The sequence below is a fragment of the Gossypium hirsutum genome, chromosome D06, assembly GCF_007990345.1.
Source record: "Gossypium hirsutum isolate 1008001.06 chromosome D06, Gossypium_hirsutum_v2.1, whole genome shotgun sequence".
NCBI lineage: Eukaryota > Viridiplantae > Streptophyta > Magnoliopsida > Malvales > Malvaceae > Gossypium > Gossypium hirsutum.
In genome coordinates this window covers 66,629,205-66,642,610 of record NC_053442.1, presented here as the reverse complement: position 1 = coordinate 66,642,610, position 13,406 = coordinate 66,629,205, and positions in this window count along the sequence as shown.

Genomic DNA, 13,406 nt, shown 5'->3' with positions numbered 1-13,406 from the left:
GAATGAAAATTAACTCAGTACTTACTAAAATTAACCCAGTATTTAACGTCAAATTCTCTGAAAATATTTAAAAACTCAGTATGATTTAATTAGTGTTTTCTTATTCCTTCAACAAACATAATGTTTTTACTTGTTGAAAAAAGGAAAATGAGGAGACGATAAAAGGGAAAGAAACAATAAAATGTTTCAATTTATTTTTTGCTAATCATTTAGGGTTTTAAGGTAGAAATATATAGTTGTTAGAAACATATCTTCATTATAAAATCTCATAAATAGGACTCAAAGATTTGCAAGAAAATGTCCATAAATACAGAAAACAAACAATCGAAAAAAATAACCTTGAACTTGCCAAAATTGGAGTGTTACAATATATTGGTCCTTGTAATAGTGTGTGATGGCGAGATCAGTAACAACGGTAAGTAGAGTGTGTTTACCTTCCTTGATGAGAGCCAAAATTTCTGACCTGTCTATTGTATTGGAGCAAAGCTTTTGAATGGCATACAACGAGTCCCCCTAAAAATAACTCTCTGCAAACCGAGGTCATGACCAAACTATACAGCTCGAACAAAAGCCAACGCCTCTGTAGCAAAAGTGAAGGAGGGCGGTGAAGTTGTGTGCGTGTACCTAGCACCTAGTGATGGTACTTATGCACAACTACACCAGAAGATGATGTGCAATCGCGTCCCCTGTATGCAGCATGGTAGTTTACCTTTACCAAAGGCTCAACCGTAGGGTTCCATCGTTCAGCATTCGAACCCACTGAAACCTTGGTAGTCACATTTAGGGCAAACATATTTTAGAGATACAAATGAATAAAGGAGATGACCTCTAGAGAAGTGTGGTGAAGCCTATCATGGTACCCACGGTTCCTAGTCATTCAGAGAGCCTAAATCGTAGCAAGTATCAACTTTATCAAGTTCCTAGAATAAGTTGTAAACAGGAAATTAAGCCAACTAACAAAATCGAAATTGTTGTATGACACAAGCCAAGTAAGTCACATGTTTTCCCATACCGAAGCTGTAACACCCATAACTCTTATCCGTTGCCGGAATAGGGTTATAAAGCATTATTGGACTTTACAAAATAAATACAATAATTTATATCATTAAAATAAAACATATCAAAAACCAATCATAAAATACTCTTATAGTCCCTTATATGAGCCCTCGAGGCTCAATATACACCTTAGAAGTGAATCAGGACTAAATCAAATACTCAGGGAGTTTTTCTAAAATCTCAAAAATTTTCTTAGGAGCAAGGGACACACACCTGTGTGGCTGGCTGTATGGCTCACACGGCCAAGAGACACGTCCGTGTCTTAGGCCGTGTGGGCATTCGATGTGAAGCACACGATCGTGTCCCAGTCTGTGCCCATACCTGTGCAAATTTCTAACTTGGGTCACACGGTCAATCACACTCCTGTGTGCTAGACCGTGTGTAAAAACTTGGGCATTTTGTTTCAAATTTTTAATGTACAGAGGACACACGGCCAGAGCACATGCCCATGTGCCAAGCTGTGTGTCACACACTGCTGAGACACACACTCGTGTCTCTGCCCGTGTGGACAAAAATAGGTCATTTTTCTCACCCAATCTTGGTATCAACCTATGCACAAAACATTCTACACTCACAAATTATAACGAGACCTTCAATTCAAGCTAATACCAAGATCTTATAACTAACATATCATCACATATAATCAAATATCTTAACTTACCAAATTAACAACTTACACTTAGGTGTATATACTACTGATTTCAATAGTTCAAACCATGCCTCAATTGACCTACTAATTGTCCATGATTTAAATATTTCAAACATGCTCCACACATGATTTATCCATACTCATATAAGTTGAGTTGAATGTAAACAAAATATAACTATTAATATTTACACAAACCATTTCTACCCTGTACATGCCATATAAACCGACATATACATTGTAAAAAATACTGGATTAAGTTAAATAGTGTAGCTTAATGTGTTGATCCGATCTCTCGGCTTCTCGAAAATCTACAAAGAACATTAAACAACACAAATAAGCTTAATGAAGCTTAGTAAGTTCGTTGGTTTTAAACATAAATCTTACTGAATATAATATAGCAATATATTTAAATATACATATTGTACAATAAACATTTCTTGCCAATCACAACATCAATTGATGAATTCATTTATTTCAGCTCAATATCAATAATAGCTTTGAATCTTCAAACATAAATTTTATGTGTCACTTACCAACCCTTGACAAATCGAAGAACATCTTACGGATATGAGTACATCGTATACGGAAGCTTGAAGGCTGCATAAAAGTACATAAGTGCTAAATGAAAACCCGTAAGGGTTAAATGGAAGTTTATAAGAGCTGAACGGAAACCCAATATGATTAAACTGAAACTCATATGAGTTAATTAAAACTCATGAGAGATAAACGGAAAGTAAACACGAAAGTTCACAACAAATGCTGAACCTCAGTTTACTTGGGTGATTTACCGTCGATTATTTCTTTGCATTGAACGACTGTACTCAATCCCACATTCTGTTCACTTCGAACATTCAATTCAATTCCATAACTTCAACAATAATTTTAGTTTCAACAAAACATATGAATAAATACATAATATCATTCATCAATTTAACATATATCATTACAGTTTAACCATACGAACTTACCTGGGTTAAATTGTGGAGTTTGTATTAGTTCAGAGACTATTCTACTAATTTCTCTTTTTCACGATTATCTATAGGCTCTTAATCTAAAATATAAAATTATTCATTCATTAGCATATATTTCAATTCTCATTTAATTCACAAGTAATACCCTTTAATTTTTGAAATTACACAATTACCCCAACTTTTACAATTTTTGCAATTTAGTCCCTCACCAATTAGACTATCAAATAAGCTAATTTTTTTAACAATTGACAATTTATCTAATTATTCTAAGCTTCCACACAGCCTTTTATCAACAAAATTTTAGCATTAAACCCTAATATTTAATCTTTTCACAATTTGGTCCTAAAATCAATTTCTATTAAAATCACTATATAAAATCATCATATAATAAAATTAAAACTCTAAATCCATGTTAATTCATCATAAACATCCAATACTCATTAATTGTAACTTTCAAAATTACCTATATAATCAAAACTAATGAAATAGATAGTTCGACCTAATTGTAAAAGTCTTAAAAATACAAAAATTTCAAGGAAAGAGCAAGAATTAGACTTACATGAAGTAAAAACAAATAAATCTAGCTTAAATCCTTCTCCTATGGCATTTTTGGTTGAGAAATTGAAGAAGAGTAGCCTAGAAATCTTTAGAATTCAATTTATTTAAGTTAATTTCATAAAATTTACAAGTTTACCCTTATTTTATTAATTCTCTACTTGTGTCGTTTCACTATTTTAATTTAGGCATAATTGCTCCATAAGTCCTCCTTTGTTCATTAATTAAACCATTTAATCACCATTTCTTTAATTAGCAAGTTTTACACATTTTTCAATTTAGTTCTTTTTATTTAATTAACTATCAAAACGTTAAAATTTTCTAACGAAACTTTAATACTAACTTAATGGCACTCTGTAAATATTTATAAAAATATTTACTGCTCAATTTATAAAATTAAGGTTTCGATACCTCATTTTTAAAACAAATTAACCTAATAAATCTTTTTAAAAACACAATTCACTAATACAATTGTCTTCCTAAAATCACATTTGGCTCATAAACACTAAATAATAAAATATACGAGCTCACTTGTCAAATTTGGTGGTCTCAAACCACTATTTCTAACATCACTGGAAATCGACCTGTCAACCTGTTACAGAAGTTGCTAAAGGGCAAATCCCATATGACATGGGAAGTCGTCTTAGGTACGTTTCAACAATTAGGGCAATATTGAGTTGTAGAAAAATGGTTGTTGTAAAGGTTAGAATGAGTAGATACATAGTTCTAGTAGAAAAGCCAAGTTGTAATGTGCACTTTAGGTGGGACTCTAGCTTTCCACAATGTTGTATACATATCCCTAGAACACGTAGGAGGGCTGCGGGTAGCATGGGAATGTGTTAATGGGTAGCATGGGAATGGGTTAAGTGTGCAGGCGATAGGAGCATTTTGTAACCATTACGGACTGTATAGCAACCCGAAGGATCTCTCTTTCAAACAAGTATGTCATCATAAAGAAACATGAAAGAGAAATACTCAAGATCCGGTCAGTTTCATTTTCTGAAAACATGGACCACACCAAGGTAACATTCTATGAGCCAAATATGATTGTATTAAATCATTTACCCAACTAATCGATGTACTAACGGGTATGTTCTCAATTCTACAGCTGCCATTACATGGAAGCTAACAATTATTCCAAATCGAAATGGATCGTCCATTGCCCACCCGCCAATCACAACCCTTCTCTAAGAGACCCCGAGAGCTTCAGATGCTCCGCCAAGTAAAAGATGGGTAATACCCCAAACTCGCTTGTAAAAAAATTCAAAGTAGAAAAATATTTGACTTTAAAAACACAACTCATAAGACAACCTGGGTTTGCCAAAATATGCCAACACTACTTCGTAAGAAGAGCAATATTAAATTTTACTATATCATGAAGTCTTAAACCTCCATTACATATCAAATCGCACAAAGAGGCCCAAGGACACCAAAGAAGTCCCCAATATCCTCTCGATTCCTGCCACTAGAATATAATCATAAGTGCCTCTAAGTCACGGCATAATGAAATGGGAAACAAAATGCATTGTATAGAAAAAGTAGGAAGTGCTTGTAAAACTGATTTAATAAAAATCTCCTTACCCCTTTGAGATAAGAATCGTAAGTTCCACCTAGCAATGCACTGATAGAAATGATAGGTTCTAAAAGTAACATGTTTTTAACCTCATTCTTAATGCATTTTTGGGTGATTATTCGATGTTAATGGTGAATTTTATGCTCCTAATTCTTTAAATTTATGTTTTGATACTTAAGAGAGCATTTGGGAGCAAAAGAAGTGAAAAGTAAGCAAAAATAAAAAAATTGGAGCAAGTTACAAGAGCCATAAGGGCTAGACCATTCCACACAGCCTGAACTGTAACGACCCCATAGTCACGGGTTTTGGAAAGTGTATTTTCAGGTCTTCGTTTTCGTAAAACGAATTCGTAAATATTTATTAAAAATATTTACGAAGTTAGTTGTGTGGTTAATTAGGTTTTGGTTAGGTGAATTTGTATAAATTAAGAGTAATTAGGTATAAGGATTAAATTGCATATAGGGTGAATGTTAAATTATAGATTAAGAAAAAGTAAAGGGACTAAATAAATAATTAAACCTTATTCCAACAAGTGGATGGTGTTGGTGAATACATGTGTAAAAATAGTATACTTATGTATATAATAAAATATGTATTAGTTAATATTTAAGTATATATATTAAGTAAATTATTAAACAAAACAAATAAATTATTAAACAAACAAACAAAATTGAAACGAAACAGAGAAGGAAAGAAAGAAAATAAAAAGAGAAAGAAAGGAGAAAAAGCTAGGGTTTCAAGGGTTCGAATCTTAATTGGTTAGTCAATTTAGTCCATTTTCTTGTAATTTTTTATGTTTTTGAAATCCCGGTATTAAATACTACCCAACCTATGTCAAAATTTTAGAAATTATTGAGTTTTGAAATCTTGTTTATATTGAATAATTTGAGTATTAGAGATTAAATTGATAGATTTTTAAGTTAGAAATGAAAAATGATTGAATTGTAGAATAAATTATAAATTTTTTGAGTATTGGGGACTAAATTGTGAAATTTTTAAAAATTATAGGATTTAAGTAAAATTGGAGAGTTAAATCTAGTTTAAAGTGGAAATTGAATGAAAATATAGAATTAATTGTGAAAAAATAAAGTTAGTCTTAGTTTAGGGACTAAATTGGAATTTAGGCAAATGTTGAATAAAAATTGAGAATATTCAATGTGAAATTGAATTGTATTGTATTAATGAATTTTAAATGTTTTAATTCAATAGCTAACATCGTACCAGAATCCTCGACTAAAAAGGGAAAATATAAAGTCGACGAGGAATAGCTCGAAATTTCTGGCTTGTATTTCTATAATCCGAAGCTAGTTATAGTTGTTGTAATTTTTATTTAATGTATATGGTAAGTGTTGAGGTAAGTAATTAATATTTTGATAATTGATTGAATGGATTGAATTGGTAGATATATATACATTGAATGAATAGATTTTTAAATTAAAAAGAATATATGTGTAATTATGTGATTATATAAAAAAATCAGTATTGAATATTGATTATATCTAAAATGTGAAATTAAACCCTATTAACTGTATCAGGCTGAGTTGGATATAGATGGCATGCCATAGGATCGGAAGAGTTCAAGGATTTCTTCGACTTCGAGTCGATGAGACATTGGGTGTCAATTTACTACTTCGGATTAATTCATGAGGCACTGGGTGCCAATTTACTTCGGTTTAGCCGATGATGCACTGGGTGTTAATTTATTACTTCGAATCATCCGATGAGGCACTGGGTGCCAAACTGGTGTGTTTGGTTGAATTCGTATATCCATCAGAGTCGTGTTAATAGGGATAAATGAATAATAAAGTTTTATGATTGATATTGAAATGACATGATATGAGAAATGGAAGTGAAATAGTGAATTGAAAATAGAATGTGAAATATGTTGCAAATATATGGAATATATGAGTTATATTCTTATGAAATGATTATGGAATGGATAATATATTGTATAATGAAATGTGAAATAAATTGTGAAAAGCTATTTATATAGCAAGTATGAGAATTGAAATATTTGTGAAACAAATGAAATATGATATGGTTGTTGTAATAATTAATTATTAATATGTGTTAATATTTCAATCATGTATTTGTAATTTCTTACCTTTAAATATTCAAACTATAGAAATACCACTCAGTTTTACTCAGAGTACGGTTTTATTTTTCGTGTGTAGGTTAGGTACTTAATTTTGATTGCTAATTCAGCATCCAACAATGATCCCGAACTCAAATATGATGATGTCTATCTTTTGTCTCGACATGTATCTAGGGTGCTAAATAATAATTATTTTGTGAATTGATTGTAAATGAGGTTATAAGTTTAATATTAGTTTGGTATATACATATAAATATGAGTTTATGTTTGAAGTCATATTATGACATGTTTAAGTTAATGTTTGAATGAACATGAAATAGGCAAAATAGATTGAATTTGATATGTTTATAAATTGGATTTGAATAATGTTTTATTGATAGGTTTTGATGATATAATTATGGTACCTATGAGGGTACATTAGTTAGACACCTAAAATGATTATTTTAATATTTTTTGAATTTTTTTTTTGAGTTTTTGAATTAGTCTCGACTTATTTCTAACACATATATTGGGCCTCGAGGGCTCGAAAAAGGGACAATATGTATGAGTTTGATTAATTTTGACTTGAGTATTATATGATATGAAATGGTTGAAATTATATTTGTTTGGTCGGTAATACTCCGTAACCCTATTTCGGCGATGGATGTGGGGTATGGGTGTTACATGAACACACGACCATGTGAGTTACGGGTTGCCATAAAACCATGTGGCAGGCCTTGTCGGTTTCGTGATTTGCACTCTAAACCTGTGAAAAAACGTGATTTTTAGGTTTTTTTAGGCACCACGAGACCTATTTATGACAAAAATAATAAGATAGGAGTGAGCCGTCATAGAATACTCAAGAAAACAACTCAAAAAATACTATTAAAGTCGACTATGAAGTAGATTTCCATCAAGATTGAAGACTCCCAGTTGATTTCTCAGGAGATTAGACTGAGTTTCTTTATTTCTTTCGATTTTACTGTCTTTGAGATATTTTGATTTGCAAGTATAAACTAATTTTCTAAATACCTAAAGAGATGAACCCTATTATGGATTCTGTTGTTTGATTTTTACTTTAAGCAATAAAGACTTAGATATGGTTCTCAATTATGTGTGCTTAATTCTTGGTTTAATATTTCTATATTATTGATCCATATTTGATGTGCTTAAGTCAGAGGAGGAAAAAACCATGTTTAAGAGTAAATCTAGCGTAATTGAGTGGAGTTGCATGCAATCCTAAAAATAGGACAATATAAACCTACCAAATTAGAGACAAATTTAATAGGAAAATCCATAGATCAAGTTAATGCGATAATAATGATTTTAATTAGAAAGAAATTTCAATCAATCAACCTATAGTCAGTTGCTCTTATTCTTGAAGAGAGATATTAACATAATTTAAAGATTTCTACGGATCAAAATATTAAGTGAAGAAATTGCGTAATTTAAATTGATAATGACAGATGAAATCTAAGTGGATTCTTTCTTGGGTATTGTCTTGTTTCTTGGTTATTATTCAATTATTTTTGTGTTTTGTTCTTTGTCGCATTCGTAGTTAATTAGTTTAGTTAATTTTTGTTTTTAATTGATCACTCGATTTTATTGGTTAAATAATAGAAAAACGGTAATTACTAGTACTTTTAGTTTTCGTGGGAACAATATCTTTGCTCATCGTAACTATACTATTAATTGATAAGTGCACTTGCCTTAGTCAAATTTTTAGTTGGTTTACGACTGCATTAGGAAATGATCCCTGTAATGTTGGAAAGCCTCTCGCTTTTGCCTCCCAATAATAGATGGTAGACCTAAATACTTCTTAGGATTAGTAGGGACACACACCCCCAATAAAGTGCCAAGATAAGAGCATTCTGACGTAACCATTGTAGCACTAAAATAAAGCAATGAATTATCAACATTATAACCTGTTGTCCTAAACATCGCCCATACTCATCCAAGATAACCTAAACCATGGTGGCACCCTTCGTTGTATCATCACCAAAAATCATATAATCATCTGCAAAAAGGAGGTGGGTGAGGCGCAAAAAACCGACCAAGAAGAACGCCATAGAACACCTTGTCACGTTGTGCCAAATGAAATAAAAAAGAAGCCCTTCCCTACAAAACAGAAAAATATAATGACTCAAGGGGGTTGCTTTGGTAGAGACCCCTAGAAGGAAGGAAAGTGTCACCCACATACCTATTGAGAATAACAAAATAAGACACCGTATGGACATACAACATGACCAGGGAAACTTAGTCAGAACAAAATCTCATTCGAAACATAAAAGTCTCTAAAACACTCAACCCAATCGTAAGCCTTGCTCATATCTAGTTTGAGTGCAAAAGAACCTGCCTGCTCTAACCATTTCCATTTAAAAGAGTGGAGAACCTCATAAGTAATAAGGATAATATTAGTGATAAAACGTTCAAAGACAAAAGCACTCTAAGATTCATCAATACAAACATCAAACACCTTCTTAAAACGATTCATGAGTACTGTGGAAATAATCTCATACATCATAATGCAAAGGCTAATCGGGCGAAATTGTGACATGTGCTCTGGATTTGCAACTTTGGGAATGAGGACAATATTCATACTATTTATCTTAGAGAGGGAGCTTTCCCCCAAAGCACTCATAAAAGATAATCTGTAATGTAGGTCCAAAATGTGCTGGTATTTTTAAAAAAACAAGCCGGGAAAATCGTCCTTTCTGGAAGCCTCTGGAGGAAGCATCCTTATTATGGTTGACTGAACCTCTTGAATAGTAAACTCCGGCATCAAGTCTTTATTCTTTTGCAGGGTAATAAAGACGTTAGTCCTCTACCCCTAATTTATGAGATAAGTCACCTTGATTGGAAGAGGAGAACAAATTGACAAAATACTGTTTAACCACCCCAGACATTACCTCAAGTGTAATAAAAGTAATGTCAGTCTTATCAACCAAACCAGTAACGACATTCACATGCTTTCTATAAGTGGCATATTTATGGAAGAATACGGTATTACGGTCACCATGTTTCAACCAGTTCAACCAAGCCATCTAGTACCAGAACAACTCCTCATTATCAACCTCCAAGTTAAGAGCCAACCTAATATCAATAATCTCTGCTAAAACATCATTTGAAAGTGCTTATTAATTTAACTACACTAACCAATCTATTGCACTTTGAACAAAACTATTTAGTTGCCTAGTTAACAGTTTACTCTATGTAGACAAACCAACGCCTAAAGCTTGAAGCCGAGAAGGGACCAACCCACTACATGTTGTCCAAACTTTCTAAATTTTATCTTCACATGTATGCTAAAAAACCCATCGGGATTTAAAATGAAACAAATTGGCAGAGGATCTACTGGAATTCCCAAATATTGGATTGTAGAGAGTGAAAACAAGTAGACAATGATCAAAAATCGAATGGGGGCATGGAGAAGCTGATAATTAGGAAAACGGTACCTTTAAGAAGCATTAGTGACATATCGGATCGGTCTAAACGTTCCCTGAGATTAGTACCTGACAACTGGCCTCTCTCCCAAGTGAACCATTGTTTAAAGAAACCCAAATAATGTAAATCACAATCCGCAAGTGCTAACCTAAAGTCTTTCATCTGATGCTCCCATCAAACATGACTCCTTTTTTCACAAGAGAATACAATCTCATTAAAGTCACCTACTACCAACCATGGCATGTCATTATCACGTCCTAGATTGCTCATTCAAAACCCCATAGAAACCAATAAACCGCCAACGTGTCCCACCAAAGTTGTAACACCCCTTACCCGTATTTGACACCGGAATAGGGTACGAAGCATTACTAGAACACATACACTTGTAACATATTAAACTGAGTTACAAAATTTCATTCAAATTAAAGTTTTCCAAATTGTTAACATTCTTTTATAAATCTTTACATTATAACTCAAAATATTATAATTATAACAAATAGGGCCTACGAGACCCGATATTACTCATGTAATTCAATACTTCTTTTCCATTCAATTTAATTCACAATTTCTCATGTTCACAATTCAAATCAATTTCTCAATCCAATATACATTTCAATACCAAAATAATTCTTTTAATTCAAAACATATTAGTAGAAGCTTCCATTTAATTCACGTACAATTCAATATCATTAAGTTCAATACTAATACATATTCACCATTTAACTCAACGTTTATCGATTTTACCATTCATTAACACATTTATAAAATTCTTAGTAGTGCAAAGCAAACATCACTTAAGCTTAAATAACAACATCGAATCAACTCATCATCCTCATTCGTGATTTTACTCTTCAAGTGTGAATTTAGTATTTCATTTTCTTTCCACATCCATTTCCTACGAATATCACACAAAACAATAACATATCAAATATAATTCACAATTTATATTAGCAACATGAGTTACTCCATATACCATCCGTGGCCTTACTTCATACCAAATCATATACCAAATATACCATACATACATGCTATGAAACTTTATTTTCTCACATGAACTTTATCCATAACTAATAATGCACAACTATAAACATCATTTCTTTTCAATCGTTTGTCGATTATAATCGAGCATATGGCCAATTATACACAAATCATTCATATGTTCTTCCAATTTTCCTCCTCCTCCTCTCCATTCCACATCCTCAATGTGTATAACACACTTAAACAACAATAACTATAATTTCACTATTCACTCACATGTATATTCAAAGCTGTTTATTCGAGTCAGAGTTACTAAATTATTTTTATCCAGAGCTACAGAGCTCCAAATTAAGATCCATTAATTTTCCCTAAAACTAGACTCACGTATCTTATTGCCATAAAATTTTCAGAATTTTTGGTTTAGCCAAATAGTACAGTTTATTCTTTAAAGTTTCCCCTGTTTCACTGCTTGACAGCCCTGATCCCTCTTCACTAAAAATTAATTATCTCTTTTTACAGATTTCAAATGATTTTCTCGTTTGTTTTTCTTAAAAATAGACTCATTGAGAAATTCAAGAATGTAAATTGCAAATCATAATTATTTTTGTACAATTTTTAGTGATTTTCCAAAGTCAGAACAGGGGATTTCGAAATCATTCTGACCCTATCTCACTAAAATTCAAATATTTTAAAATATGTAACTCTTTTGCTTTCACTGTATGTGAAAATAGACTCATTAAGCTTCAATTTCATATATTATTCAACCTCTAATTCAATTTCCACTATTTTTGGTGATTTTTCAAAGTTGCACAACTACTATTGTTCAAAACTATTTTATTTCTAAATTTACTCTTTTGTAGTTTTAGTACTTCATACCATCTTACTCATGGGTCGATTAAGCATCAAACCCAATATTCCTCACATAATCTTGTCCATTTCAAACATACTTTCACTTTTCCAATTTCCTTGTTGAACACTAGGAATATTATCCGTTACTCGGTGGATTCAGCCTTTAGCAACCACCAGTGATTCGGGGAATCAGCACTTAGCAACTCCTTTCACATTCAAAGATACGGTGGAATCAACACTTAGCAACCTCTTTCACATTTAAGATACAGTGGAATCAGCACTTAACAACCACCAATGATTCAGGGAATCAACACTTAGCAACCCCTTTCACATTCAAGTTATGGTGGAATCGGCACTTAGCAACCACCAATGATTCGGGGAATCAGCACTTAGCAACTCCTTTCACATTTAAGATACGGTGGAATCAACACTTAGCAACCACCAATGATTCGGGGAATCAGCACTTAGCAACCCCCTTATATTCAATGTACTCTGGCTTATCCCGAGTGTTCAACCGGAAACCTTACTTTTCAACATTTTACCACCTTTCTCAAACTTAACCACATTTTTATAATCTACATCAAATATTTATTTGATATTCAATCATATCTCAACAATATATTGAATAACAATAAAACAATGCATTAATTCACATGCATACTTACTTTGGTGCAACAATATAGAAATTTAGCAATTTAGTCATTAATCTTTTCTTTTCTCTGATCAAGGTCAATTCCACTTCTTTCTTGATCTATAATAACACATTTGACTTATTTAACAATTACATTCATCAAAATAGTCCTTGACTCGAACTTTTTCAAAATTACAATTTTGCCCCTAAACTTTTGCATATTTACACTTTTGCCCCAAAGCTCGAAAATTAAACTTCATCACTTATTCTTATGTTTTATGACACACTGAACCTTTTTTTCTTCTATGGAAATGTCAAATTCCCACTCTAACACTTACTTATGAACATTAGGTATTTTTACCGATTATGTCGTTTTACTCGTTTTCACTTAAAATCGCTTAGCAAAAGTTGTTTAACATAATTTCTAGCTTCATATTATTGCATAAAATATCAAAATAAACATATTTCACCTATGGATATTTTTCCAAATATAAACCCTAAGTTAAATTATTGCTAGAAATAGCTAAATCAAGTTATCGGGGCTTCAAAAACGTAAAGAACATTAAAAACGGGGCTTAGAATCACTTACCATGGAGCTTGGAAGCTTGAAAACCCTAACTATGGCT